At 38.6% G+C, this 27,203-nt stretch overlaps 1 protein-coding gene across 3 annotated transcripts in view; it reads left to right on the forward strand.

Moving 5' to 3' along the window:
- The first annotated feature begins 255 nt into the window (after window positions 1-255).
- Window positions 256-27,203, forward strand: part of LOC150087442 (uncharacterized) — a 667,812-nt gene continuing 640,864 nt past the window's right edge. For all 3 annotated transcript variants that reach the window (XR_016546883.1, XM_090372072.1, XM_090372073.1), the window contains exon 1: window positions 256-436. The gene's annotated coding sequence lies outside the window, so the exon portion shown is untranslated. The remainder of the gene's footprint in view (window positions 437-27,203) is intronic.

Below are 27,203 nucleotides of genomic sequence, written 5' to 3' on the forward strand. Positions count from 1 at the left end.
CAATTTCAACTCTTTGTTCACCAAATCCCGAAGATCTCCACCTTCTCCCCCTTTCTCAGGTGGACTCGTCTGCGGATATTGACGTTCGTATTGTCAGTACCAGAGCGCCACGGATCAATAAAAGTCATTACGGCGGGAACTCGTGTTCGTGTAGTGCCGGCGGCGCGGGTTGAGAAGAGACTCAGCCAGCTCCCTCGGCCAGTCTGCCCTAAGCTTCCAAGAACGCCAGCAGGGTGCTTCCGTCGAAGAGCCGGCGGAGAACGTGGCCACACACTCCCGAAGCATTAGAACGCTCATATCCCTGTGGGTGGGGGTGACATCGGCTGCAGCCACATGGCTTTTTGTTGCTGAACTCCCCCGAAGAAACTCCCAAAGAAGGGTCAAAGGTCAAGGGTCAAAGACTTGTTAACTCCTCCGACCATCTACAAACACACAGGTAAGTTTCGATGTTTTTGTTTTCGTCTGGTGTGATGCTTGTGGCGGGCGACGCGGCACATGGGATGAAATATATGCACGTGACGGGAGACACTTGGACGCCTAGCATTCTGACCGATAAATGGGCTGACAGGTGGTAGTGGAGTTACCTTAGTGGGTGACGTTCGGGGATGTTTGATGGCACGGCTCGGTTTACGGCGTAAGAGTTTTGATGCGGGCAGTTGCGAAAGTTGAAGAAAGTTGGCGGCAACCGAATCGTGTTGATTTGAAATTGTTTTAAAGCTCGTACATCGATTATATCTTATTTAATTGGTAACATCTGTTAAAAGAATCCCTCGAAACGTTTTTTCTTGTTATGACAACAAACAGAATCAAAGAAATCTACATGTAATTAGTTGTAAGTTTCGAAAACTGCGTTCGTATTGTAAATTTCGCACTGTCTAGCTAATTGTCATCTGCTCGGTGCTATAGCAACGAATCAAAAAGAATTTTCTGGAATCTGGATTTGAACAAGTAAGTGAATTGCCAATAAAACATGCGAAAAATTATTAAAAGTCGCAGTTTCTGGCTAGCGTTTCTTCCTCTTTCGATTTCTGTTTGTGAAGTGAAAAAGGAGGCGAAAGAACATCTGAAACCGGCCCTTTAGTCCACAAAATCGTTTAAAAGCTTTTGATATATTACTACTGCGTTATTTCAAAAGTTTCTGCAATAACAAACTCTTTTCGATTAAAGCAACCATTGTTTCTTGTTCTGCCTGCTTGTTGTATTCGTTTTTAATTCTTGTCTTTTGCTCGCCTTTTCTGCCCTTCTCTTCATCCTTAGACTTCTGTGCAGCTGTCACACAATAGATCGGATAAATACCTGCACTTTGTCAAAAATGCTTTACTTTCTACTAAATATTTCTCCAAAACAAAGCAACAATTCCTGAGTTCCCGGCAAACTATTCCGGCGTTCACTATTCACTGTAAACAGGATGGCGTTCTCAAAGGAATCGCAACTTCATGGGCTCTCTGTTATCTGTAACTCGTCATAAATATCTGAGTATTAAGTCACGATTGTGTAAGATAATGGAAGGCATCATGAATGATCCATACACGGACGCCGGAAAAAGTAAGAATAAATTGTTTAAAGCCATTGCTATGGTTTTTAATGAAGTACAGCGTTTAATCGCTCTCTCTCTCTCTCTCTCTCTCTCTCTTTCTATGGTAACAAATCAACAGCAACAACGTCCCTTCCAGTATTTTCTGATATAAACGTAATAAATTATAAAGTAATACCTTTCCGATTTTCCTGATCATACCTTATCATGAACCGTTATGAAAATAGCAGCATGACGTTTACTGAGCATTCAGGCTTTTTTGGACGGAGTGTGAAAAATGATAGAGTTTGTAAGAGAACATTTTGGCCCAAATGAAACTGCTTCCAGGTTAATATTCATGGCACCGATGATGCAATACATAATTGGGTTGCGTCATCAAAATAGAGAGCTTAGATTGACGCGCCATTTACCTTTTTTTGGCGCCAGAAATAGCAAATACCATAACAGAAGAAACTTAACAAGCGAACTATATGTGATTATTAGAAAACGGTAGCTCTGACCCGAGTCATACAGAAAATCACAAACCAAAAGAAAAACATTGCTACAAAAAAAGTTATGGTAACATATCTAGCTAGATAACTAATCTATTATGTAAACCATAAAAAATGTCACTATGAAATACCACGAGAAAGACACGTCAGTAACATATTTCCATTTCTTCTCGTAGAGATTCCAGTTATAGGGAGGGCAAATTTTTTTTGATCACGAGTGTACATAAAAGATTAAAATTAGATTATTCATATACTTAAATTATTATTTCGTATGTGCATCACGTGTCCTTTAACATACACATACACAAAGAAAAGAGAGAGAGAGAGAGAGAGAGAATATATATTTATCTTATATTTTTTGCTATTTCTTTCCTTCACTTCTGTTTCTGGCATTTTTCTTTATTGTTGTTATCATCCAGATCGATTTACTCGGACTATTTTATTTCTTCTATGTATTTTCTTTCATTTATCTCCCTCATCTTCCTCTGTCTTTTCCGTCATATTTCCCCTTTAATCTCCCTTTTTCTCTCTTCCTTTCGCCTCATTAATCTCCCTAATCTCGTTCTTCCTCTGCATGATGGATGTGTTTTGGATAGATTACAGAATTTCTCCAGTTGGAGAAATCCAGAAAAAAGTAAAGGAAAATTGAAGAACAGACATTCCATCATCAAAATAAAGTTCTTCAATGTCAAGGCAACCGATGCCTTTCTCTGTACGTTGAGAAAAATTTCTTTTAATTGCTCTGTTGCGTAAATTTTCTCGTCAAGGCCAATCATTATCTTCGTGTGCGTCAAATTTAGAGGTAGACATCAAAGGTTATATGAATCTATTGGAAAGGATCCAGGACACACGCCCTGCTGAGTTTTATCATCAAAATTTCCGTTAAATGGGTGTAGAACATTACATGGGCTATGAAGCGGGTGGAGGGAGATATTGTCAGCGTTCATCAAACCATCGTTTGTACCTCTTTAAGTAGTAAATCGTGATTAGAACAAGGGTAGCGACGCGTGCTGTTTCCCTAAAAGGTCAGGCTTTCTTTCCAAACACCACACGTCAATGGAGCCAATGTGAAAGAATCCACCATTATGGTTATATTCAAGTTTCTGCTTTTTAACTCAATATTTTTAAACCGCCTGCACCCAGCAGGAGAAAGTAGACGATTGTTAAAATAACTTGCAAAATAACAGTTAGATGGCGCCACTACAAGAATCTGAGCTACCACCAGGTGGCCAAGATATCATTAGAGATATTATTCGTGTCTTTGTTAATAAAATATACACAATTTCAGTTCATTATTGAATATTTTGTGCAGATGCTCCCCTTCCTGTATCAGTTGGTCGGCTCAGACTGTTCCTGACTATGTGAGTAGCCAATTCTTAGTATTCCTTATGGGGCAATTGTGTTGTAATAGTCTTCTGATTCCCTCCCTCCGTTAAGTGTCTCTTTGCCTATAGAAAACTGATGAAGTGGTATGATGATGACCCGGATGGGGAAGCGTTCCTGCATGTCAGGTCATCACCCTGAAAGGCTATCAAAAACACATCAACCTATTGATCCTTTGGGTCCAAAGGAGGAACGCTTCTGTAGAAACATTATCAAAGTGACATCCTTCCTATGAGGGCCATACTGTGGTTTGTTCAACGAAAACTTTTACTCTTTCTGTTTTCCTTTTTTCTGTTAGGTTATATATTTTTTTGTACCTAACTAGAAACATGGAGGTACCAGCTTCATAGGGGCCAAGGCTAACTCTTTTAGCTGATGTACAATCAAGCAGAGAATTGAGAGAGAGAGAGAGAGAAACGATATTTCTATACCCAAGCCACCATTTATCTCCTCTCCCAACTTTCTAAAGTCTCAAAATCGATCATGCCATCATTTCAAGAACCACTAGCCAAACGTAGATTATACGTTTGGCTAGCTCCCTAGAGATTGTATTTCTCTACCTCACTCATTTACTTCAAAAACGATAATTGATAAGACATTGTTAGATCAGATCACACGAGAGGTAGTGATTTGGCTCTACCTGCGATGCTTCTAAGCAACATCACTGCCAGTTTCAATCTGGACTATCATTTAATGAGCACAAGTTAAATGGAAATATTTTCTTTCACTGGTGTCTTTGGAGATTTATTAATTTCTACGCATTTCCACTGCCCAAAGAGGTTACTGCTAGTTCTTCTATTCATATTCATTACCTGCTATATATGCATTTAATTGCTTTTTTAAGTCAAAGCACAATGATATATTGCATAGAATAGGTTAGAAATATTTAGGGTTTAATCTGTCTACAGAAATATTAGATCGAAATTCACAAAAATTATTTATTTCTTAATAAAGTACAGTATGTGCCAAATAAAGTATCCCCGAAATATAAATATGCTCTAGGTGTCGTCTACATGAGTTATGAAACAGGTTATAATGTCAGCATCACTTTATTAGACAGATCTCTAAATATCAGATCACCGGATCATTGTAAAGAAAGTAACAGATCATTTCACGCGCATGGGCTAAATATTACTCCTACACTCTGTGCGAAAAATTTTTACTGAAAAATGTACTTTTTAAGTTAATTTCGAATAGTGAATTGTAAATTTTAATTTTATTCACACCTTTTCTTAACGATAGAATGATAAAGTTATTAATCTATAAGAGGAGATCGAGAAATGATAATCAGATCATGACAAATAGCAACAGAATTCGGGTGTATGGTTCCACACGGACCTGAGACTAACACGAGGCGAGGGGCTTACCTTCAACGGCCATTTTGAGAAGATGAGGAAGAAAAAGACATCGGACCATACGACTAGAAATTACTGACGTCTATTGCAAAAGATTATCAGACCTCAGGTGATGTGCAACTCCAATTTCACTGTACGCGGGTGACATCTGGTCTTTCGTACTATCATGTTACCAGAGAAATTTTTTCGTGTTGAAATATTAGATTCTAGGATGGTTAAACGGGCTAGGTGGCGATGGGGATCCGTTCACCACTTCGATATTACAGGATATCCGCCTAATATTGGCGAAATTCTTAGCATTATCGTCATGAGATCGGGGACTAGATGCAGAAACTGGTCAACTCAATATCTGTAAAGAAAAAATAATTGTCCAGGAAAAATCGGATACTTTAAAGACTTTGATATAAATTCAGAAACGTATGCCAAGAACGTAAAAAAAGAATAAAATAGCAGTAGGTGGATCCTTGACAACACGTTCCTGCTAATATATCTATGGCAGGGGAGTGCAACGTGAGCCCGTGAGTCAGGGGAGTTTATAAGAGAGAGAGAGAGAGAGAGAGAGAGAGAGAGAGAGAGAGAGAGAGAGAGAATACAAGAATATTGCTATATGCAGTTACGTGAGCTTGAACAATGGTCAACTGAAACGCGTGTTGTATTGTACTCGTTATATTAGGATTTAAACCCGGGTCTGGTAGCAGCATATGCTTTAAATAAAAGCAATATATTTCTCCATTGGAGCAGTGTCTTTTAGAATAGTGCATTACTAAGACAACTCGTGGTGAAGTGCCTCCATAATGAGATTGATGCGCTAAGTAACAAACCCAGTTTGCTAATAGCTATGCGCAGAAAGAGACTACGCACATACAGTGGCTTTATATGGCTAAACATATATTGAATATCGATGGGGAATGTATGCAATTTAGTTACATATAAGACCAAAAAGCGATTCAACCCGGGAATATGTAAATACGCATCGATTTTGAATTTTGCTATATTTGTTAGACAAAGAGACCAGCAGTAGATGCGCACAGTAATAATGCAAATAGTGATAATCTTAAGTGCAATAGATGTAATGCAAAGTATATAAAATGATGTGATGTATTCCATTAGCCATATTTAACAGTCACGTGGTTTCGAACCATGCAATGGGAAGGAGAAAAGGCCGACTATTTGCTACTTAGTATACGAGTGTTATTAAGCAAAGCTTCTGCACTGAATGAAACTTAATCTCTGCTTAAGTCCAGTTTGTTATTCGACAGATAGTGCGCATATTCTGCGGATGAATACATCATAAACAGCAAAACTTGAAAGTATTAATCCATAAGACTGCGCTTATTCAAAATAGGTCTTAGAGAGAGAAATGGAGAAATCTTTAAGCAATCAATTCTTCTACTATACGTGGACAGTAAGATCAGATAAGTAAGGAGTGATAGAATACCTATAACTTCCCCCCTCTTTCCCCCCTATGGTAAACAGGTGTGGTGAAGCTCTTGTAGCAGAATACACGTCCTAGCTAAAATTCTTTCCTGGTTAATCACGTCTCCTTCAATTATACCCAGGCGACGGGAAACTAATATGACAGCGGTGTGACTAAGGCAGGCGCGTGCCCTTAAACTATGGCAAGATTAACGAACCACTCCGCTTGCAAGGCGCATTTGTTTTTAATGAGTTATATTAAAGCGTTTACAGTATGACACAAGGCAAGCCCCTTTCTCTGAGACAAGCGACCAACAATGGATGCGTCACCATTAGAACATCTGACGACCTTTTTTAATTGTGTCTTATTACGCGTATAAAAAGAGTCCCCTTTTTTGTGGCCTTTTCAAAACGGGCGCCTTTTAGTAACAGAAATGCATTAATATTTATTCACAACAGACTTTTACTGATAAGCTGATTTTTTTTGTCACGACCAGGGCCTACCTAGTTAAGTGTGCATCTATCTTTATAGAATTTTATAATGTTCATCTACAAGAAGAAAAAAAGAAAAAAGGCAACCTCGGTTGCCTGCCAGTATTAGTAATAAAATGACATAACATCAACCGCAAAGGTACTTGTGCACTCTCTTCGACCGGATTTAGGACTAGTAACTCACTTCTCAGGCAGTGGAGGTTGTCTGTTGTTGTCATGGTAACAAAGGTTGAGAGTATAGGACACGCCGTATGGGTCAACACCTGCGTCTGGCAGACTCTTTCAACTCCAGGAGGCATAGCTAAAGATTGACTCTCAGTTATATAACTTGCTTCTGATTACAGGAATATTGCGATTCGTTGGGTGCACTGAAAACAGCTTCAGTAGGGACGGCGATAATCTGCGGGACCCCATTTTTTTATTCGTTCTTTAGCGGGTACGCAATGCTAAAAAGACAAGAAAAGCGCATGTACACGAACTCAAGGATAATCGGATCTTAACACTCTCGGTTGCATCAATTATATTAATTACTTGAAGATTTTTATATACGCGTGTGTCATCATCATAGGGCAACGATAGGGGATGGATCATTATTTTGATTAATATATCTATTAGGGGAAATCAAAGGTTTTATTTGGGTTTCATTCTCTTTGCATGCCATTTAAAAATATCAGAAACCAAGAAATAGTAATAGCTTTGATTTTAATAACTGGAAATTGTTCATCATCATCTTTAGCCATTTTCAATCCACTGCAGGATGGCCTTTCCAGCAACTTTCCAGTTCCTTCTGTTTTGTGCAATGGCCATCCGTTTACTGCTCACGAATTCAAGAATTCGTGAGCAGTAAATCTCCATTGTTATCTTCCAACTTCCATTGTTATTTTCTTTTATACCTCTTGGGTACCATTCTGTTATTTTCTTAGTCCATCTGCCATCACGTCTTCGAGCTATGTGTTTTGCCCAAGTCCATTTCAGTTCTTTAGTTTTGATAAGAACGTCCTTTATGGAAATTGTTACTAATCTTATTAGTAAGTAGTAGGCTTTCAGGAGCATGAGCGACTAAGGCCATATTGCTCTTGTCTAATTGCGTGTATTCTGTGGTCGATTTTCTGTTTTCTGTATGAAAAACCCGAGTTACCAGAGGAAAACCATTCTACCCTCGCCTAAGACTGACTAACTCAGCCATTGTGAAAAAGGCCCATAAAAATCCTCTCGTCGTTGCTAGGAATCAAACTCAGGTCTTTTCAACCCTGTGTGGAGCGGATGGCAATTCTACCAACTGTGCTACCCACGAGGACTTGTGTGTATGGAGAAGGGGATGAATGAATGTGGTTAGGTAGGGGGGAGGCGCTGGATGTATATTTTCTATTTTTCTTCAATCTTGAATTAATTCTTTAACGATGCCATCGATTTTTCTCTTTCAATACAACCTACAGAATTTTGAAAAAGTCGAACTATTACTGTGCAAGATCTTGAGTTTATCCTTGATAGATGTCCTTCAAGGATAAACTCAAGATCCTTGTTAAACGGAAGGATAAATCGACCAAGAATAAACTCAAGAGCTTTGTTTTCTGCTATGGCGCAAGTTTCTTGAACATGATGGTACTTTACGTAAACATTTCTTTACGAGTTACCGTCTCTTTGGAGCAAGCCCACCGAGTTCTTAGGATTTTTTTCAATTATTCAATTGCTAAAGAAATATCGAGGTGTCATCATAATCAGAAACATCCTAAAATGTCTGATATAAGATGTAATGGTAAATACATTAAGCATTATTCAAGAATCATTAAAATACCAGGCGAATCTGTAATGAATTCTCAAACTCAAGTAATTCTACGTACCATGCACACTCCCCCATGGTTTTATAGCCTTTTCGTGACGAGTGACTCGATATACTGTGCAAGACATATTTTCAAGTTTCCCTCATTCGTTTACGTCACTCTCAAGGAATTCGTGTCAGATTCTAAAGCATTCTATCAAATTTTCCAGAATTAATTTGCCCCTAATCATGAGCACCAAGATCATGCCAAGGAGCAGTCGATAGCTAGGCTTCTCTTGGGAAACGTTAAGAATTTTGCTTTTCTTTTTTACTTACTTAACTAGTCAGGTTTAGGTGACCTCTGACCTACGGTTACATCGTCACGAAAGGTATCCAGGGGTGCCGTACACGCAAGTGAAATTGTGAGAGATTTGTCAGCAAAAGCACGAACTTCAAAGTCTGGAAATGTGGCGTTTCTTCAGGAAACAGCAGCAGCAGCAAAAAATCATTGGCAGATTATTTCGAAATTTAGCTGAGGGAGATTTTACGACTTGATGAGGCTTTTTTTGTATCAGTGACGCCAATGAGGGCAAATAAAGAAGAAGGAGAGAAATAGTCACAGATAGAGAGGAGCTTTGAAAGAGGAAGCAAACGAATGGGAAAAGAGTAAATAGTTAAACTCCAAGGAGGACAGCATAGGTAGGAATACTTGAATAGAATATGCAAATTAAACAAAGGAACACGGATATATCCAGTACATAATTTAAACGAACGTCTGCACAGGGATGGAGCAGATGCTTTCTGAGGTGAGGGGGAGGAAGAACGGAATATAAATAGTGGTGGCTCAAAACTAGAGTTGGTAATTTAAACAGGAAAGAAAGGTAGTATATGTACAGAAGACATGTACTTCTCTACCAAACGTATTTGGATACTGTAATTTTTTGGAAAAGCACGAGTTTTAGTGAGGAAATTAATAAGATGTAGGCTTAACTTTGGCTCCGGTGTTTAGTATCGATCCATCATGAAACATTTTAGACCACTTCCTTGTGGTAGGCAGCAGGAATTTGTCTCCATTCGTCCTTCAGTGCAGTCGCCAGTTCAGCTGGGCGCGTTGGATGCGCGCTGACCTGGCCTTCCCGTTTAACCCAAACGTGTTCTACCGGATTTGGGTCTGAACTGTTGACTGACCAGGATAGTCATTTTGGACTTCGTTCACTGTAAGGGATGGATTCTCATCGTGCTGGAACATGGAAGGTCCATTTCTATTCAACCGCAACATTAGGGGCATCATGGAATTGTCCAAAATGTTTCAGTGTACTACTTTACATTTCTAGATTTTGGTACACCATGACCATCTCTGAATTTCACATTTGACAGTCTGATCTAAAGACTGTGTGATGCGACCTGTCGCTCCTATGGGACCTATTTTGCTGTTTCATAGTCCAAGAACATTGGACTAGGTATCACTGCAACCAACTTAGGGCGCTAATTGGTGCGAGGTGGGGCTTGTAAGCAGTAGCTCAACTATGTCTAACCATGCCGAGCAACTCTGAGTACGTTGGATCTGCTTCCTTTCTCCCGCCTTCTTCAGGGATTGGTGATTCCTCATGAACTTTTTCCAGCCCTATCTGATTGTGTTTCAACAAAAAATTTGAATTTAATATGTAGAAAAAATCCATCACTGTATGACTCTCTTACAGTGATGGAAAGAGAAGAGAAAATAATATAGGAATAAAAATAAGAATTAGAAATGGAAAAAACAAGATGGAATTTGATATTAATCTCTTATGAGGTGCCAGTATGTTTCGAAATGACTGTTCCTGAGGATACAACGATAGATTTAAAATAATGATAATGTAGCACTATACTCTCTCCTCTCTCTCTCTCTCTCATGAATGCCAATGGAATAACTTGTCCTTTCTTTCATGTATTTGCTTTTCTATATAAAAAATACTTACTTTTATTGTAGAAATAGAGTTAATGGAAATAATAATAGAAGAGTGGGGGTGAGAATAGATGTGATTTTAAGAGGAAGGAGAGAAAGAAAGAAAATTAAGTAAGCTAACTGCTTAGAGTAATAGAAAGATAATTTAGAGATGGAGGAAATAATCCAATTATCGGTGTTCGTAGATGTTGTCCAACATATCCTTGAAATAATTTTATGTCCCCACAATCTGACCTTCTCACCAGGAATCATTTTATCCACTGATATGTTTCTTGTGACATAAACACGCACACATACACGTGCTAAGGGTAGGGGACGATGTCGTAATGAAGGTAGAGACGGCAGAGGAGAGAAAAGACTGCTGTTGGTGATTACTTTCCGCATCAACCGAAGAAATGCCATAGCAACAGCACAACAAACAAATGGAGTACTGACGTATCTCGTGTTTCAATGGCGACCAGTATTTAGGTGGTGGCAGAGTGTAGGGTGTTGTTGAAGTCGCGACTTCCAATACTCCATAGAAGGAAGTTTGAGTCCACTTTCAAAACAGTTCATGCCTAAATTCACTCAGGTTAATTAGAAATGGATGTATACTTAATGGTGTACATCCCTGTTTACTTAAATGTAGGAAGTGTAGGTGAGCCCCAAATTTTAAATTAAGCATTAGAAAGTAGGAAAAGGAATTTAGGAATATATAAAGATATTTCTATCCCTAATTTTCTGTAGATAACGAATAACTCATTAATTAGACCACATTAAGAACACAGGAATAGAAATAGGATTAAGGACATAGGAATATGGAACGCAGGATTGGACATGCATGAAGCAATGTAGGATCAGAATATAGGAATGGTACACAGGATTAGACATGCGTGAAGGAGTGTAGGATCGAGAAATAGGAATGGAAAGACAAGATTGGACATGCGTGCAGGAATCTAGGATCCAGAATATAGGAATGAACATGCATGAAGGACTGTAGGATGCAGAATATTGAGGCAGGACACAGGAAGGGAAATATGAGGATAGGATAAAGGAAGAGGAATGTACGGACAGGATTATAGCAATGTGGAAAAAAATTAAATATGAACAGACACAGAGGGGGGAAAAAGATGAAGAAAAGCGACAATCAATATATTGAGTTATTTCTTAACATTCTACAAATTCAGGTGCACAGGCAATCATTCTTCAGAAGGTAATCATCTGCTGATTCTCATCAGAATCAGCAGAATGATTCTGATGAGTGGACCAAGGAATTCGATTCGAAGTTTTCTTCCGTTATTGAGTCATTTCTGATACAAATGCGCTGCTAGAGGGCGCCACCTATATTTTTTCAAACCTTTATCACTGTGGACTAAGCTACTTCGTGAGACAGATTCGAAGCGCAAAGTAAGAAAAGGGAATGTATGAATGCGAATTCGAGGGATAAGAATATAAGCCCCCTTGTTAAATTTCGATCAAGGGTTTGAACTTTCATTTCGTATATATAGAAATTGGCAAAGCATGCCGGGCACCAGAGAAGTATGAATGGAATTTCGGTACATTAAATTACGTCCTATAATCGGAATTGTTTGTTATTCCCCTTCCCGCCATGCACTCCCTCTTTCGTTTTATTATTGCGTCATCGTGTTGCGTCCTTTGCTTACAAGTATACTATCTCGTCATATGACTCTCATACAGAGAGAGAGAGAGAGAGAGAGAGTGATAAGAAACAAACGCTCAGAGAGAGTTTCCGCTCTAGGAGATGCTTGCTACAGCGCTAGTGCGCCATTCTCTCCAGACTCCATTATGGCTAATATCTGCGATGCCAAGCCTTGTGAGATGGAAAGAACAAAAGAAGTTTCGAAGCACACGGCAAGTATGAGCGGCCACCCTTTCGTGCGGCGGCAGGTTCATGGCTTCATTCATATTTCAAAACGGTGGTCGAGCACACTCTGAGACAGATGCGTCTGCTCTTTTTTTTTTTCTCCTTCTTCTCGCATCTGCTTTGTGGTCTGCAAAGTACATCAGTTACATGTGTGCCGCTTCTAAATTTCTTCCCACAGTGTACTTCAAATAATCCCATTATTTTAGCTGGACTGCGGTGAGGAATAAAACTCCCCAGTGTGTGCATGTATGTGTTTATGTGTGTGTATGTGAAAATGGTGGTGCACTTGCGTGTTTTAAACTCCTTAATTCCAAAACCGCATAGTCTTTTTATTTGGATGCATTTATTACCGGTGTGTACATGTGGATGTGTCTTTCGTTTGATAAATAGCTTAAATTGTTATTACTACATCAAATTTGACAGGTGTGCGTGTGTGCGTATAGTATTTCACTACGTATGCCTAAGGTCCTTTACAGTGTTTAATGGAGTTTCACGGCCCTATCTATGTATGTATGTACGCGTCTGTTTGTAGCCTTTGATAAATGAGGCAGACGGCTCGTGCTACCTGAAATTGACATGCGCGCGTGAGTGTTTTATCATGAAACACGCGCACACGACTTCAATTCCCATTGTTGTAAAGAAACCAGACGAAATCTGTGCTCTGCTTTCTTTGTCGGATATCACTGACAAAACGCCAATGCTGCCTGAAACTGACATGAGTGAATCTTTTTATTGTTTCATCTATATTGTAAACAAACAGACGAAAATGCTCATGCTGCTTGAATTGACAAGCATGCGCATGAGCTTTTTATCGTGGAGTTGCTAGCTGCGATGTACTTTTACCATGCATGTAAGTTTAATAAAAACAAATCGAAACGAAATTATTCATTCAATTTGGGATTTGGCTATTATTTGGAATATAATTTGGCTATTCTTGAAAACAGACTTTAAATTCACAAACCGCCATTTTCTTTGATAATTATATGGAAAAAAACCAAACAAATATTATAGCTTTCGACAAGGGACTTCGCTACCAAACGCTAACATAACCAAAATCACTTTGGGAAGTATCTGATGACCCTTGTAAAGACAAACAGATCGCGACAAGTTGCAAACATCACACTTCTTAAGAGAAGTTGATAAAGAGCTCTGTCGTAAAACAATAGCTCTAATTCCACTGGGCGCAGTAACATTATTCAGAACAAGGGAAAGTAATTTCTTTAGAAGCAGCAGGGGATTAAATCTTTGCGCCTGAAAGACAGATTTCGATGTTGGAACATACGAGTAATTCGCGAAGCTAATACATATATTAAAAGGCAAGTTAGCGAAGAATAGGAATAAAATGATAATGAAATAGATAAATGGTGGAAGTGTCATACATTTCTGGTAGATTCTAATTCAGAAATATCGCTGAGTTTACTTTTGAGGAATCGGAATAAAAAGTTATTGAAGAAGAAACAGTTCTATTCTTCCAGGCTTCGCTCAACTCTTTATAAACAATGAGATACGCAAATCAGCAGCTAAGGGATGAAATTAGGCAGAAATAAAATAAACATGGAGAAGAATTCGAATTAAGAAACTGAGCTTATTCATTACTTTTATGTCCATTTAAGCAACTGGAAACGCGTTAGGACAGCAGGTACTGGTTACAATAAAGCGGATACTCTTGGTGATAACTGAAATAATTGGTATTGACTTAGCTTGTCAGACGGGCAAATTTTAGGGCCAGTTTTCTCGTAAATAATATCACTTACATTATTCATGCATTTCACATACACGCACTAAACACCGCAATTTAATAATAATTTTAATAGAGTTCTGTTGCATTTAAATGTGCATTATTTTTCGCAGAATGAATATAAATCATTGTATTTTTCATAAGAATGCTAAACAGGGAAAATAATTCAAAAATGTGGATGCAAAGTAATGATTCTAAGTTAAAAGATTCACCGAATGAGCGTTTACGACGAAGACAAAGGGTCTAATTCTATAAATATCCTGCTTGTTTTATTTGCTTATTGAAATAAGACAAATCAAGTCAAACGAAACAATTGTGGGAGCGATTATAAAAGCGAATTATATAAACAAACCGCCCACCCTGTCTACACATTAAATATTCACCACAAATATTCTAAATTAGGTTGGAGTTGGGCTGTTGCATTTTCATACCTTAACCTATTAACCAGCAGTTGTTGTAGTAGGATTTTAGGAACATCAGCGACTAAGGCCATATTGCCTGAGTCATCCCACATGTGGAAATTCCTAGTGGCAGAGTTTTGTTGAACATCGTAGGTGGATGTTCAACAAAATCCACTGAGAATTTCCAACAGTTACAGATTCTAATATTAAATCTCATTCAATCTAAAGATTGAGCCCACGAACGAAGGTGGCCCAAGTTTAAAAGCCAACTGAAATCCTTCTCACAAATTTGCAGTCATCAGAAAAGTCAAAAGGCCAAATTCTATCCTATCCGCTTGAACAGAGGCTAAAACAAATAGCACCTGATAACCAGTTTTGTCAGTCAACCTTACATACTAAGTATACAAGCCCACTTGTATATTCCGCAAAAAATATTCTGCAATCTCCTACCAAGGTCAAGGCACATTCACATAACTCTATCTGACGTCCCTACCAAGTACTTTTTCTCTCTAGAACGCAGATGCGCAAAGCAACCATCTCTACCACTCAGCTGCAAGATGAAAATATCACCGAAGGCCGAAATGAAATTTTCTCTGAAATGGCCAGACACTATCAAGAAATACATATCTAGAGAAATTTCCAATGGTCACTCATGAAATCCTAAAAAGGAATTAACAGCAGTATGCAAATACCGTTCCAAATACAAATCTTCCTGTCTGAACTAACAAAATAATCAATTGATTTAAAAACCTGATGATTTTCAAACATTTTGGGATTAACTTTGAGTGCTAGTCAACAAATGCTTGAACAATCCCATGGACTGCCAGAATCAATCACTACCTCTTCCGCACGACTAATTTCCAAAAACTATAATTTGAAAGCCATCGTTAATAGAATTTATGAAATATACAGCCATTATATACAAAACCTCATAATTTTAGTTGCTTTGGGGCAAAATTAAACACCCTCTTAACTCCTCCCCCATGCCAACCTTGTCTTCTGTGTTATAACATCAATTATGGGCGTCGGTAGCCAACACAGACCTTGGGGAAAACGTTTTTCCCTGTGCGGAACCCAGACTTGAATTCCTGGTCCACACCCCAATGCTCGGTCCTGAGAAAGCTGACCTGCCAGACAGGACCCTTGTGTAATGGGTGCAGAGAAGTTTTAGTGTTGCGGAGAAACTGAACAGGAATTTAGCATCGATATTTGGAGATGAAACACCTTTCACCGTGAGAAATTGTGAATGGTGCTGGAAAGCATGAACTTAGCGATATTGAAATTACAGAAGACTTTATTTGAAAAAATTGCGAGTCTAAAGGTGAAATGACATTTAAGAAAATACGCCATTGGTTGTAAACCCTCAAACTCCAGGAGTCTAAAAGCTCCTGGAGCTGATGGCATTGAACCATTAATGGATAGGGGAAAGATTCTTTTGGACTGTTGAAGTGCCAAAGTATTGCCAATGCATGAAGGTTGTTCTAAGAGTGACGTAGGTCACTCTTAGAACACCAGTTAGCCTGATTTCAATGGTAGGGAAAATCATAAAAGCAATACAGGGTAACACTTAAATGTAAATGCAATTCTGAAGGAAACACAGCGCAGTTTTGTAAAGGGAAAACTCATGTTTAACTTAGATGAGACCTAATTGAAGTCTATGAGACTCTGAGAGGAGAAAGTAAAATTAGGGCGAAATTTTCACTGTTATAAATGGTTATAGAACTAGGTTATAAATGATTCTATATCGTAAATTCAAATTACTGGGGTAAGTGGGTTAGACTGGATTTCAGAAGTTTTTCCTGTTTTTCGGTCAGCGGTTGCCTCCATGGGTGACTCCATAGGTTGCTTCCATGGGTGATTGAGGCTGATTGTTTGCAGAAATTCAAAGATGAGGGAATCACATGAGGAGAGTAGTTTATTTATTACTTTTTTGGATGGTACAACAAAAAGCCTGGGCTAACTCGAATCATAGGCTAATAGTAATAATAAAACTAAATTCCCCTAGAAATAATTATCCAGGCTACTCAGGAAGTCGGTTGATACATGTATTTCTCAGGACTTGAATTACTAAAAGTATGTAGTGCTTAACAATCCTGTTTAATTTTTACGCAGAATTAAAATAAACAGTTGGGAGTAGCTCATTGGCAATATAGGGACTTCAAATGTCAGATGTACAAGTTCGTATCATCTCTATCAATAGAACGCAGAAGCTATTAGATTTTATAAATTAGGACCGAGTGATCTCATCAGCTACTTTAAAGGTTCATTTTCTTTTTTTTTTCTTTCTGTTCGGTTAGTGCTTCTCTAGCGAGTCTGTGTCTAGTCTAATGCTAGTAAAATATGAATGTCCGGAAATGGAGAAAAGAGCCATTGACGGGAACAAATGGCATCCAACCAATTACCTGTTACCTAGAGGGAGGGGATGAGGGGAAACAAGTGAGCAGATGCAGGAAGAGTTCATAGCTGTCTCAGGGGAGGATGGTGTCACCTGTTAATCCTGGCTATTATGTTTCGCTGCCGGCTGCCCTCTCTTTAGGATGGGCTCCGGGGATTAATGCTAAGAGATGGAATTGATTCTCTTCCTCGGTGACAGCAGTATTCGATTGGGTTCCAGAGCTACTTATCAGCAATTACTCTTCTCAGGAGTATTTGTACCTGCAGTTATAAGAAGGATCTCTTTTGGGGACTGCCGATTCTCTGTCCCTTGGAGTCTGTGTACAGTATAATGACATGGTCTGGCAAGGTTCAAAATTTGATTATTTCATTGTAATCGGGGCTATTTCAGTGTCTATCGGTAGTGCTGTCAGCTACTAAGTATCCTAACAGTTTCAAACTTTGCTGAAAAGACCATGTGAGTACGTGTCTGTGTGTAATCCACATTATTTGTTGACTAGCCCTCGCGGGTAGCAAAGTGGGTATAATCACTGTCCTTCCAACACCAGAAAAGGCCTAGGTTCGAATTTGGTTTATGACGCGAGGTATTTTTATAGTTTTTTTCTCAACGCGGCTGAGTTACTCGGTTTCAGGAGAAACTCTGGTTTTTCGTCCAGTAAACTGACAAATCGACCACAAAACATGCTCAATGAAAAAGCAAAGCCATTTCGTTTCTGCGCATCCGCCATACTACCATTCATTCCTCTAATTAGCGCACGTCAACAAACATAATATCCAATGCTTCAGCTACAATATACAGTATATAGATAGTTTGTGATAAGCAGAAGTATGAAAAAAAAAGAAACAATAATTGGCAAATTTATATTTGTCCGATTTTAAATTTTGGAATGCTGGATAAATCATTCTAAGTCCATCTAATGCGAGTTGAGTTATTATATGCAGACGGAATGACAAAGAAATGACAATTGCCCAATTTGGTGTGATTTTAATGAAATTTGGAATATCTCGACAAATCTTTCTAAAAGAGCCAAATATGAAATTTTACGAAAATGTCTACTAGGATTCGAATAATTACATGCAGACGAACTGACGGATATAGTGAATAGACTAGATATATAAGATCTAGTACATAACTAGATCTTATAAATTTGTACCTTCACACTTCAAAAAACGAAGTATTTATTCTCGTACCACCCCCTTATAAGAACCCCCAGATTAATTAATTGATTTATTATTTTCAGTAGTTCACTTCCACAGCTTCAAAAGTTCTTCCCCAACGTTTAAATATGCAGTATTCGTGCGTGCGTGCATGTGTCTGTGTATTCTATTCCTGAATCCAGGAATTACCTATTGAACATGCAATATATTATGTAACTTTGGTCAATGGATTCACAGACCAAACCAAAAGGAACAGACCAAAACAAACAAAACAAAAAATATATATCTCTTTCATTTCATATGTACATTAAAATCCAAATTTTGGCCAATCTAGGGATGTGATTTGAAGCTTTAAACCATTCTCAGTTCAATCCAATTTATCATCTCGTTTTTAATTATCTGATACTAGAGGGTTTTGCGTTTCTGTTTATTGAGGTCTTTTCATGAGGAATCTGTTAGTCGAGGTCCACACTAGATATCCTAGGAGTGACTGAAACAAGCTCTGTTTGCAGACACTATGAGATATTGATAACCCAAAAAAACCAACTCAATCCTCGAAAGCGATCGATAATATAGTTTCATATCGCATTATTCGCACTATAATTCCTTAAAAACAAACTTACAGAACAAGTACCAAGGAAAGATTTCCTTATCTTTCCTTGGTACTTTCTTTGATGTGATTTTTCTCTGATTCGCTAAGCTTAGCCAATTATTCGAGGCATACTTTTGTTGTTTATCAGATCGTACAGACCACAGAACATAAAAATAATATCTGGCAAGCAAAAGGATTCTATATTAAAGCAGGTAATAAACATATGTGGCCTTGCTGGTTTTTCAACTTGTGGACTACTGCCTTGCGTAGAACCAGGAAAAAGTTGCCCACAAGCTTGAAATATCACATGCAGACTATAAACATGAGTTTAATAATTCTGTCCGGCCCGAAATTAGCGGCAAAAAAGTACCTGCTAAACCCCTTCCAAGGTTTCTTCGAGGCAGATGACCTGTGAAATAAGCCCACCCTGTTTTTCCACGCTGTAATTTCCAGATGCGTACACCTGTCTGTACATTAATTACTTCCCCATCAATCCCATCACCCTTTGCGCCTAAACTTCATCGCAAAAGAAAATGAACGGATGGGGTTTTAGTTCATAAAATCTTCTGAAATGCTTTTGGCATTAGAGTTCCTCTGTCACAGTTTTTATAGAGTCTAATATCCAGAACTCTGCGTCTTCGTTTCTTTTTCGTAAAGCTGCAGACACATTGATTTGCTTTTCACTCTACAGACAGGATCACTATCCGATTCCGGAGAAAGCTAATTAGGGGCTGAGTCTTTGCCGAAAAGGAGCAGAGGAGTGCACGCTGGCTGGAAGATACAGAATTTGTAAAAGAAGTCCTTACACAAGCACCGAAGTGGATAATGAGAAGTAGAAAGGAAAGCACAACTCTGGAAACCAGCAGCCTAATTCGAGAGTGCAGATAGAAGGGGGTGCTGGGGGAGGAAATGAAGGTTGCCACAACTAAGTGAGCGGCAGGTTGCAATGAATCTTCCTAAGTGATAAGCTGTAGGTGGGTGTGTGGGTGTGTACTCGTGTACCGAGTAAGCATCTAGATGAACAAAGAAAGCGTTGAAAGATATGGATTTCTATTAAAAGAGCGGAGGAAGTAGTACCGAGAAATATGACGTCACTTCCAGATACATTGAGGAAGAGTGTCACTTCAAAACACAGATTCATTGAAAGTAAGATAGAATTTCCAGCCATCAACACATCAAATACCATTACATATTCTAAAATATGACATTATAACACAATGGGTATGAACCCAATTCTGCTAATTTTCCATGTGACACGAACCTTGAATAATTTTCATTTCAAAGTGGTTCAGATGTCGATTTATTTCTGCATGATATCGGTGGTTATCTGCCATTTACTTCGAAATTACCAGCTAGCATTTGGTAGTTAAATAGCTAATTAATAATTTTTTAGTAGGTGGTTAATGAATTCTGAAATTACAGTCAATGACCAGTTAAATACAAGTTGAACATAAAAGAATCTTTTACAGCAAAAATTCTTTACCACAAGACTGTCATTATAAATAAATGTAAAATATTTGATATTGTTTAATGAGAGATTTAATCTGTTTAATAACAGATAGTAGTTGGTAGGATCGCCGTCCTCCCCAGGTGGAAAAGACCAGAGTTTGATTCTCATCGATAACGGGAGGAGGTTTTACGGGCCTTTTTCACCACGTGGCTAAGTTATTCGGTCTCAGGCGAGATTAGAATGGTTTTTCTCCAGGAAATTCAGGTTTTTCATCCAACAAACAGAAAATCGTCTTCAGAACGCAATTTACAGACAATACACAATATGGCCTTGGCTGCTCATGCTCCTAAAACCCCCACTACAATAACTACCACCATAAATGAAAGAGCATGGCGTTGAGATTTAAAAAAAAAAGTCATTTTCCGAATAAAATTCTAATAATGTACACAATAATTGCTTTTTAAGTTCAGATAGAATGCACCGATTCGGATAATAGGGCTCATAATTCCGAATCGAGGTGTTTCTGAGGAGTTAATAGAAGCAGGCAAAAATTTCGCTGCGGAGGGCTCCTTAATGTAGAAAATGCTAAACAGGCGCTTTGCCGGGAGCCAAGAATTGCCAACTTTCTAAATGATATTTCATGCTGATTTTGCACTTGTCCCGCTGAGCAGTTTGAATTACAACAATAGTTTCAGAGGGACACCAATTCTCCGGGACCGCACACATTATGTAGTGGGTGGGATGCTAAAAATATTTGAACTGTATAATCCATGGAAGAATAGATGGCTGACTCATCATTTGGAAGATTAACGTGTTTCACCAGTTTGGAGTTTCCGTATGAACCACTGTGTTGTGTGACCACTATCACAGGCGAGAACGTTAAATTATCCCCTGGTGGAAAATAGACATTTTGTAATGTAACTGAAGTGCGTACACATACAAATTATCCTTCGCTATAGGTCTTGCCAGTAAGATGATGATGTCATCAGCAAATGTTAGGACACGGTTGAGTGCCAAGTTATATAAGTAATTAGCAGTGACCACAAGAGTCGGGGGTCATAGTATTGTCAGACGCGCTGGAGAAAGCGGTGCATTACTAATTCGCTGCGTGACGGCTGATGATGGTGCTGCCCCCTGACAGAATTCCTTCGGATAACCTGCGTAGTATGAAATACTGATGGAGCTCAAACTATTCTAAACTTTCACACAATCGTCTAGCAGGTGAGTGACCATGTTTGGTGTTGGAAACATGTTTTATTGATGACCAGCCCTGCTAGGTGAAAGTACAATAAGTTTGTGCAATTGCTAAATAAATATCAACCATTAAAATGATCAAGGGTTCAATTACAGACATAAACTAAATATTTCTGAATTTTATCGGGTGATATGTAGATAGAGATGAGAAACAGGTAGATTTAAGAACAGATAAGATAGGGCAAGGGATTAAAAAAAAAAACATAAATTATCATATTAGGGTCATCCAGCAACGATTTCTCTACCAAATGTAATATCTCCATGAATTGCGTGTTGTTCTATGGTCGATCTTCCAGTTTTGCTGGACGAACAACCCGAATTTTCGGGAGGAAAAACTTGCTGTTCCCGCCTGAGACCGACTAATTGAGCCATGGAATGAAAAAAATCAAAAAAAATCATAAAAGTTCCTCTTGTCATTGTTCAGATTCCAACCAGAGTTCTTGAGTTCTTTCCATTCGGTGTGGGGAGAAAAGTGATTATAGCCACTATGCTACTCGCGCAGACAGATCGATGGATTTACAAATATAAGATCCCCCCCTCAAGTACTTGATTTTGTCTGAATTTTCTCCAACAGAGAACTGTTATATACAGTATCGCTATAAAGTCAAACATCTACACTGCCCTGTCATTAATATCCGAACACCTGCGTATCTACAAATAACGTGTGCTGAAACAGCCGTTACTCTCCGTGGAATACTCTTCACCAGGTTTTTTTGTATATATTCTCCGATATATTCTGCCATTTGACCTTCAAAGCGGTGACCAGTTTAGCACTGTTCCTCGTGTAGTCTCCCTTCAGGCGCACCCGAAGATCCAATTCATCCCAGAGGTTCTCTATAGAATTTAAGTCAGAGCTGTGGGCTAGCTAGTCAAACTTCTCAATGCTCATGTCTCCAAACCAGTCAAGGCCATCAACAACGCGAGCAGTATGACATACAGCTTTGTCTTGCTCATATAGGTGCCAACGTGCTGCAATAATGTAGGTAACGCATTATTGTCCACATCTAGACAGACCTCAGCATTCATAGTTTTATCCAAAACTACAGATTGTTCCAAAACATGAAAAGAGCCTCAGATCATCACACTGACTCCCACGGACTATCGTTCCAACAGTGAAATTTGGCGGAGGCAGCGCTCTGGAGGAGGGCGGATGGATAGTTTCTGGATGATAATACAAACAAATTAATGAAATATTCTTTTTATAATCTGACAAGTCCTGATAAGGCGAGAGGGATATAAAATAGTATCATGTGTATTCCAATATGCACATGAGCTCTGGACTTTAATCCTGACTACTCGGCCAGCTACGCATTTATCTTGGAAACATTCTCCGATTGGCCTACGATTCTCATCTACCAAATCCGACTTAACAGTTGTGGGAGATTTAAAAAACTACTAATCGAGTGAGGAATTGTAAGAAATTTCACCTACCTCGTATACAAGAGGTATTTTCAGAATTAATGAAAGATCAGCAATGTCCCCTGACTTCTAGTATATCACAGAGAGACAAATTGATCTACATACGACTGGAGCACAATAATTGCAAATTCCCATTGTGTTATTTGGTGTATTTTTCCATTCAGGTAGATTCTGTGAATTATCTCTTTTGTAAGCCGACATCATTACAGATATTGGAGAACTTTCCCATTGACAACTGTGTTTGAAGAATTTCAGCAACACAAACGACTGGAGCAATGAACCGAAGTACATTGTGCTTTGAACACTTTCCGATGCCATATTGACCTGTGAACCTGAGCTTATGATTGATACTGAAACCTTCGTACGGAAAATTAAACTGAAATCGATCAGAGCGTTTTTTTTCAGGAGGTACAAGACAGGAATATTATTCCCGATGTTTATGGGGATCACAACAGACCCTATCCTTCAAAGGAAAACCACTAGTAGATGCTTATCCTTTAGAAATAAATGCCATTGTGCCTGGTCGGATGCTTGTTCCGGATTTTTTGTGGAAAGCTCACACGGGTTACGAATAGCAAATGGGAAATCGAAGGGCATTATCAATGGCAAACCCCGACACAAGAATCGTGTCAGGACATTATAGATTACTTTTTTTTATAATAAGAAAACATCTTTCGGTGTAAACATCAGCAACCTCTGATAAAATGCACCATCACGAACATTTCATCGTAAACAACCCCTAAGCCACATGTATAGGATTTCATTCAGTGGCTCATTTTGGTATTTGAAAACTTTCCATGCTTCAGTTTGGGAATTTTTGGTGAAATATTTTGTATTTGGTTTGATGTAATCCTATGGACTCCTTAGAATTCAACTCAAACAGCTTCTCCCTTAAAAAATCATAATTAGAAATGTTTGCAATCTGAAAACTTTGACTTTTATTCAAAATATCTGAAAGAACTTCTACGAGCCATACCGGTATTTGGAGTTGCGGATAATAAAGAGTTGCAGACGTCCAATCTCATCCTTTTGTTGTTTTTTTTTAAAGAAAAAGCAGTCTGTTTTTTTGATTTTTGCGTTTCTCCCCATAAGAGGGCCAACCGTAGAAGATTTTGCATTTAACTAACCCATCACTGAGGAAATCTAAGTCTGGTATGCGTGATGTTCTATCTATGACTGATATAAAACCAGAAATTCAACCAAGGATACATAAACCAACAGTCAAATAGAGCTTTGCTTATCATTCTGCACATTGCCTTGATTTCTAAACATGCCTTCTTGCTTCTCTCTCTTCTCGTTTATTTCTGTAAGATTTATCCTTTAAACTATTCCTAAGAAAAGCGTGGGAGGAGAGTCAGGTGTTTGTTCTGCATTAATGAGAGGCTGGGAAAGTTGTCGTACATCTACAGCCGGCATAGGTGCTGTGCTATGCAGAGAAGCAAGGCTATCTCTTTGCTGGTAACCCTATGTAAATCGATACACCCTCTAATTACAGAGATTGGCATAGTTCCTCCATTTCTTTTTAATAACGTACGCTTTTCACTGGAATATTTATGTCACGTTGATTTGTCGAAGTATTACGTTGCTCTAATGACAATAGAAAAGAATTGTTACTTATGAAAAGCTCAGCAATAAACTTATTTATAGATGGCATTGCTGTCGTTATGCAAGACCATCTGGTATGTTAATCCATTTGATTATTTGCATGTGGACGTTGGAATTCTACTTGCTGTGGTAGATGTTGAAATGTCTAAGAGCGAATATTGCAGATCATATTCAAGTTATTATCCATTTTGTTATTTGCATGTGTACTTTGGAATTCGACTTGCTGTGGTAGATGTTGAAATGTCTATGGGCGAATATTGTAGATCATATTGAAGTTATTATTATGCTAAACTTCTGCAAAGTTTCATATTTTTTCTTTGAGTTCGCCAATTCCGAAGAAAAAAAGTCGAGTGGTTCCAAGATAGACCACTAATTTACCGAATTTTCTAAGTTATTTCGATACCATTTTACGTCAAAGGCTATTCACTTGAAAACGCAAACGCTTAGTCTTTCCCATCACCGAAGATTATTTTTTCCCTACCAACATACGCTAGGCGATAACGCGCGTATAAGAGGGATGTTTTTGCCATCGTTAACCGTTATGTAAACAGTAAATGAATCCTCAGTGGCCAATTTGCAGAGCGTTGATTGTTAACTGGCTTAATGGTTCCCTAGCGGTCAGGAAAAAAAAAAAAAAAAACAATTACCCGTGCCTTTGGTAATTAGCAAGAAAAACACCCACAGCTTTCGCCTTTGTAATGTTCGCCTCTTGCGCTGTTCCACGGTCAAGATTAAGCTGTGATTAAGTGGCGTAATAATTTAAAGATATCTTCAGGAGGGAAGGGAACTGGTGTGGTGTCATTCATAAAAGGCGATCGCGATTAGTTTGCGGTATGCTGATAAAGATAGGATAAAGGTAATTGAGGAATATGGTAATATTCCTTATTTGGAAACGCAATGACTTTATTTTTGTTGTACCATTTTATCGCCAGATTTAAATCGAGCTCTTAATAATATTGTCACACGTGTATAACCTACACACTTTCTCGGTTAAGTTCAATGGAAACGTGTTTTCATTCAGTTATTAACCAACGTGATATTCGAGCTCATACTGTTCCTAACTTAACTTTGAATATACATTTTTATTTATTTGAGCACCTTTGTGAGTGGATGTTTACCTGTACGCGGATTTTTTGCTGATAATATTTTCTCGTAATGCTTCCAGTGACATTTTCCACTTTTTCGTTGCTCTCTGTCACCACCTTCATCCTTATTCCCTTCTGAGCTTCGAGAAACGTGATAAGAATCTTTGCGGGCGCAAAAAATCCTACAGATTGGCTGTTTTTATTACCTCTGTGGTGAGATCATTGTAGAAGACGCGAGACCTTAAGAGAGTGAGAGAGAGAGAGAGAGAGAGAGAGATCTTTGTCCACTAAGAAGGTATGGGGTCTATCTAGATATGTTATGATTTCTTTTTCCCTTCTGCTCCTTACGCTATCAGGTATGATTTTTTCTCCCAGTTATCTGTATTTACTCCCACTTTACTCCTAGATTAAATATTCATTTACTTTGGTTAAGTTGTTTTATATTTCATACAGTGTTAGTGTGTTATGCATATGAACTGTGTACGTTGTGAGGCCTGATCCTACTATACCTTTGCCTTCTCACATGAAAATACCTGTTATTAAGATATCTGTTATCTTAATATGTATTGGGACAATAAATAAGAATCTTCCTTTAACTTCTTACCATCTTCAGTGTTGGTTAGCTAATACCGTAATAATATATTTCAGGCTAATGCATTCTCTTATTTCATAAGCAAGGCAGTAAATATATTTAAAGCTGCGATTTTCTCGAGAGAGAACTAGCGATATCATTGGATCCAAATGCTCAAAGAACACTTATATGCAGATACCAGGAATATATCTGTGAGAAGGCCTAGGAGGAATGTTCCCTTGCCGACAGCTAATTTCTACAAGCGAATTGCTTCTTCTTCGCGAAACTTGACTTAGTGATTTTCGGAGGGAATTAGTAACTTTCTGATGGAAGTGATTAAAGAATTCATATAATTTCTTTATATATTACTTTAAATTTGTCGTGGACATCTTAATTGAAAGTGAAAACTCTTGTTAGGAAAGCCTTTTAAGCATTAATTTTATGCGCTTATTAATAAACAAGTTAACGGTGCCCTCCTGTGGCAAGAATTAATCATTCTTTGATTTTAAACATGGCATTAGCAGAAACAGGTGGTACAAACTATCTTATACGAAAACATATGGATGGTTTCATTTTTCACATACATAAGTAACTACTGTACATGCTGTCTGGCCACTCGTTTAGGACTATGAGATAACAGGGTGCTGGACCGTTGATGACCCGAATTTCTATTCCCATAAGACGTAGAATTGAATTACAGAGTGTTGAAAAGCGACAAGTACACTTTTCCACTTCATACTGCAGATGCTTAATGGGAGTGAGAACCAGATCGGACTCAGTACAGATGTTTCATGTCGTCCCCCACGTTCCTCAAATCACTCTTTCCACATTTGGTTTGAAAGTATCCCCCTGGTCATAGGGGTGAACATGCATGGCATGGCTGGAAACCCGTCTAGTGTTCATGGTACCCTCCAGGGAGATCAAGGAACCAAGAACATGGCCCACACAATTACACCACCTCGAGCAGCCTTCGCGAGGAACTTTTTTTTCACTCTGTGGCTGAGTTAGTCGGTCTCGGGCATGGACAGTAGTCTCCCACCCGGAAATTCGGGTTTCTCGTCCAGCAAAACAGACAAATCGACCATAGAACACACGCGACTTACAGACATTTTACACATGGGCAGATGATTTCATTCTCGGGTGGCTCTAAAATGACAGTTTTTGTACTGTCGGTGTACAGCAGGGGGGGGGTCCAGTTCCTCGTGTGATTTCCTCCAAATGTGCACTCTTCCATCGGAGCTGAAATGCAAAATTAGGACCCATCAAACTGCATGACTTTCCTCCAGTACTCCTGCGC

The sequence above is a fragment of the Mastigoproctus giganteus genome, chromosome 4 (assembly GCF_048544385.1).
Source record: "Mastigoproctus giganteus isolate SK-2022 chromosome 4, ASM4854438v1, whole genome shotgun sequence".
Taxonomy (NCBI): Eukaryota; Metazoa; Arthropoda; class Arachnida; order Uropygi; family Thelyphonidae; genus Mastigoproctus; species Mastigoproctus giganteus.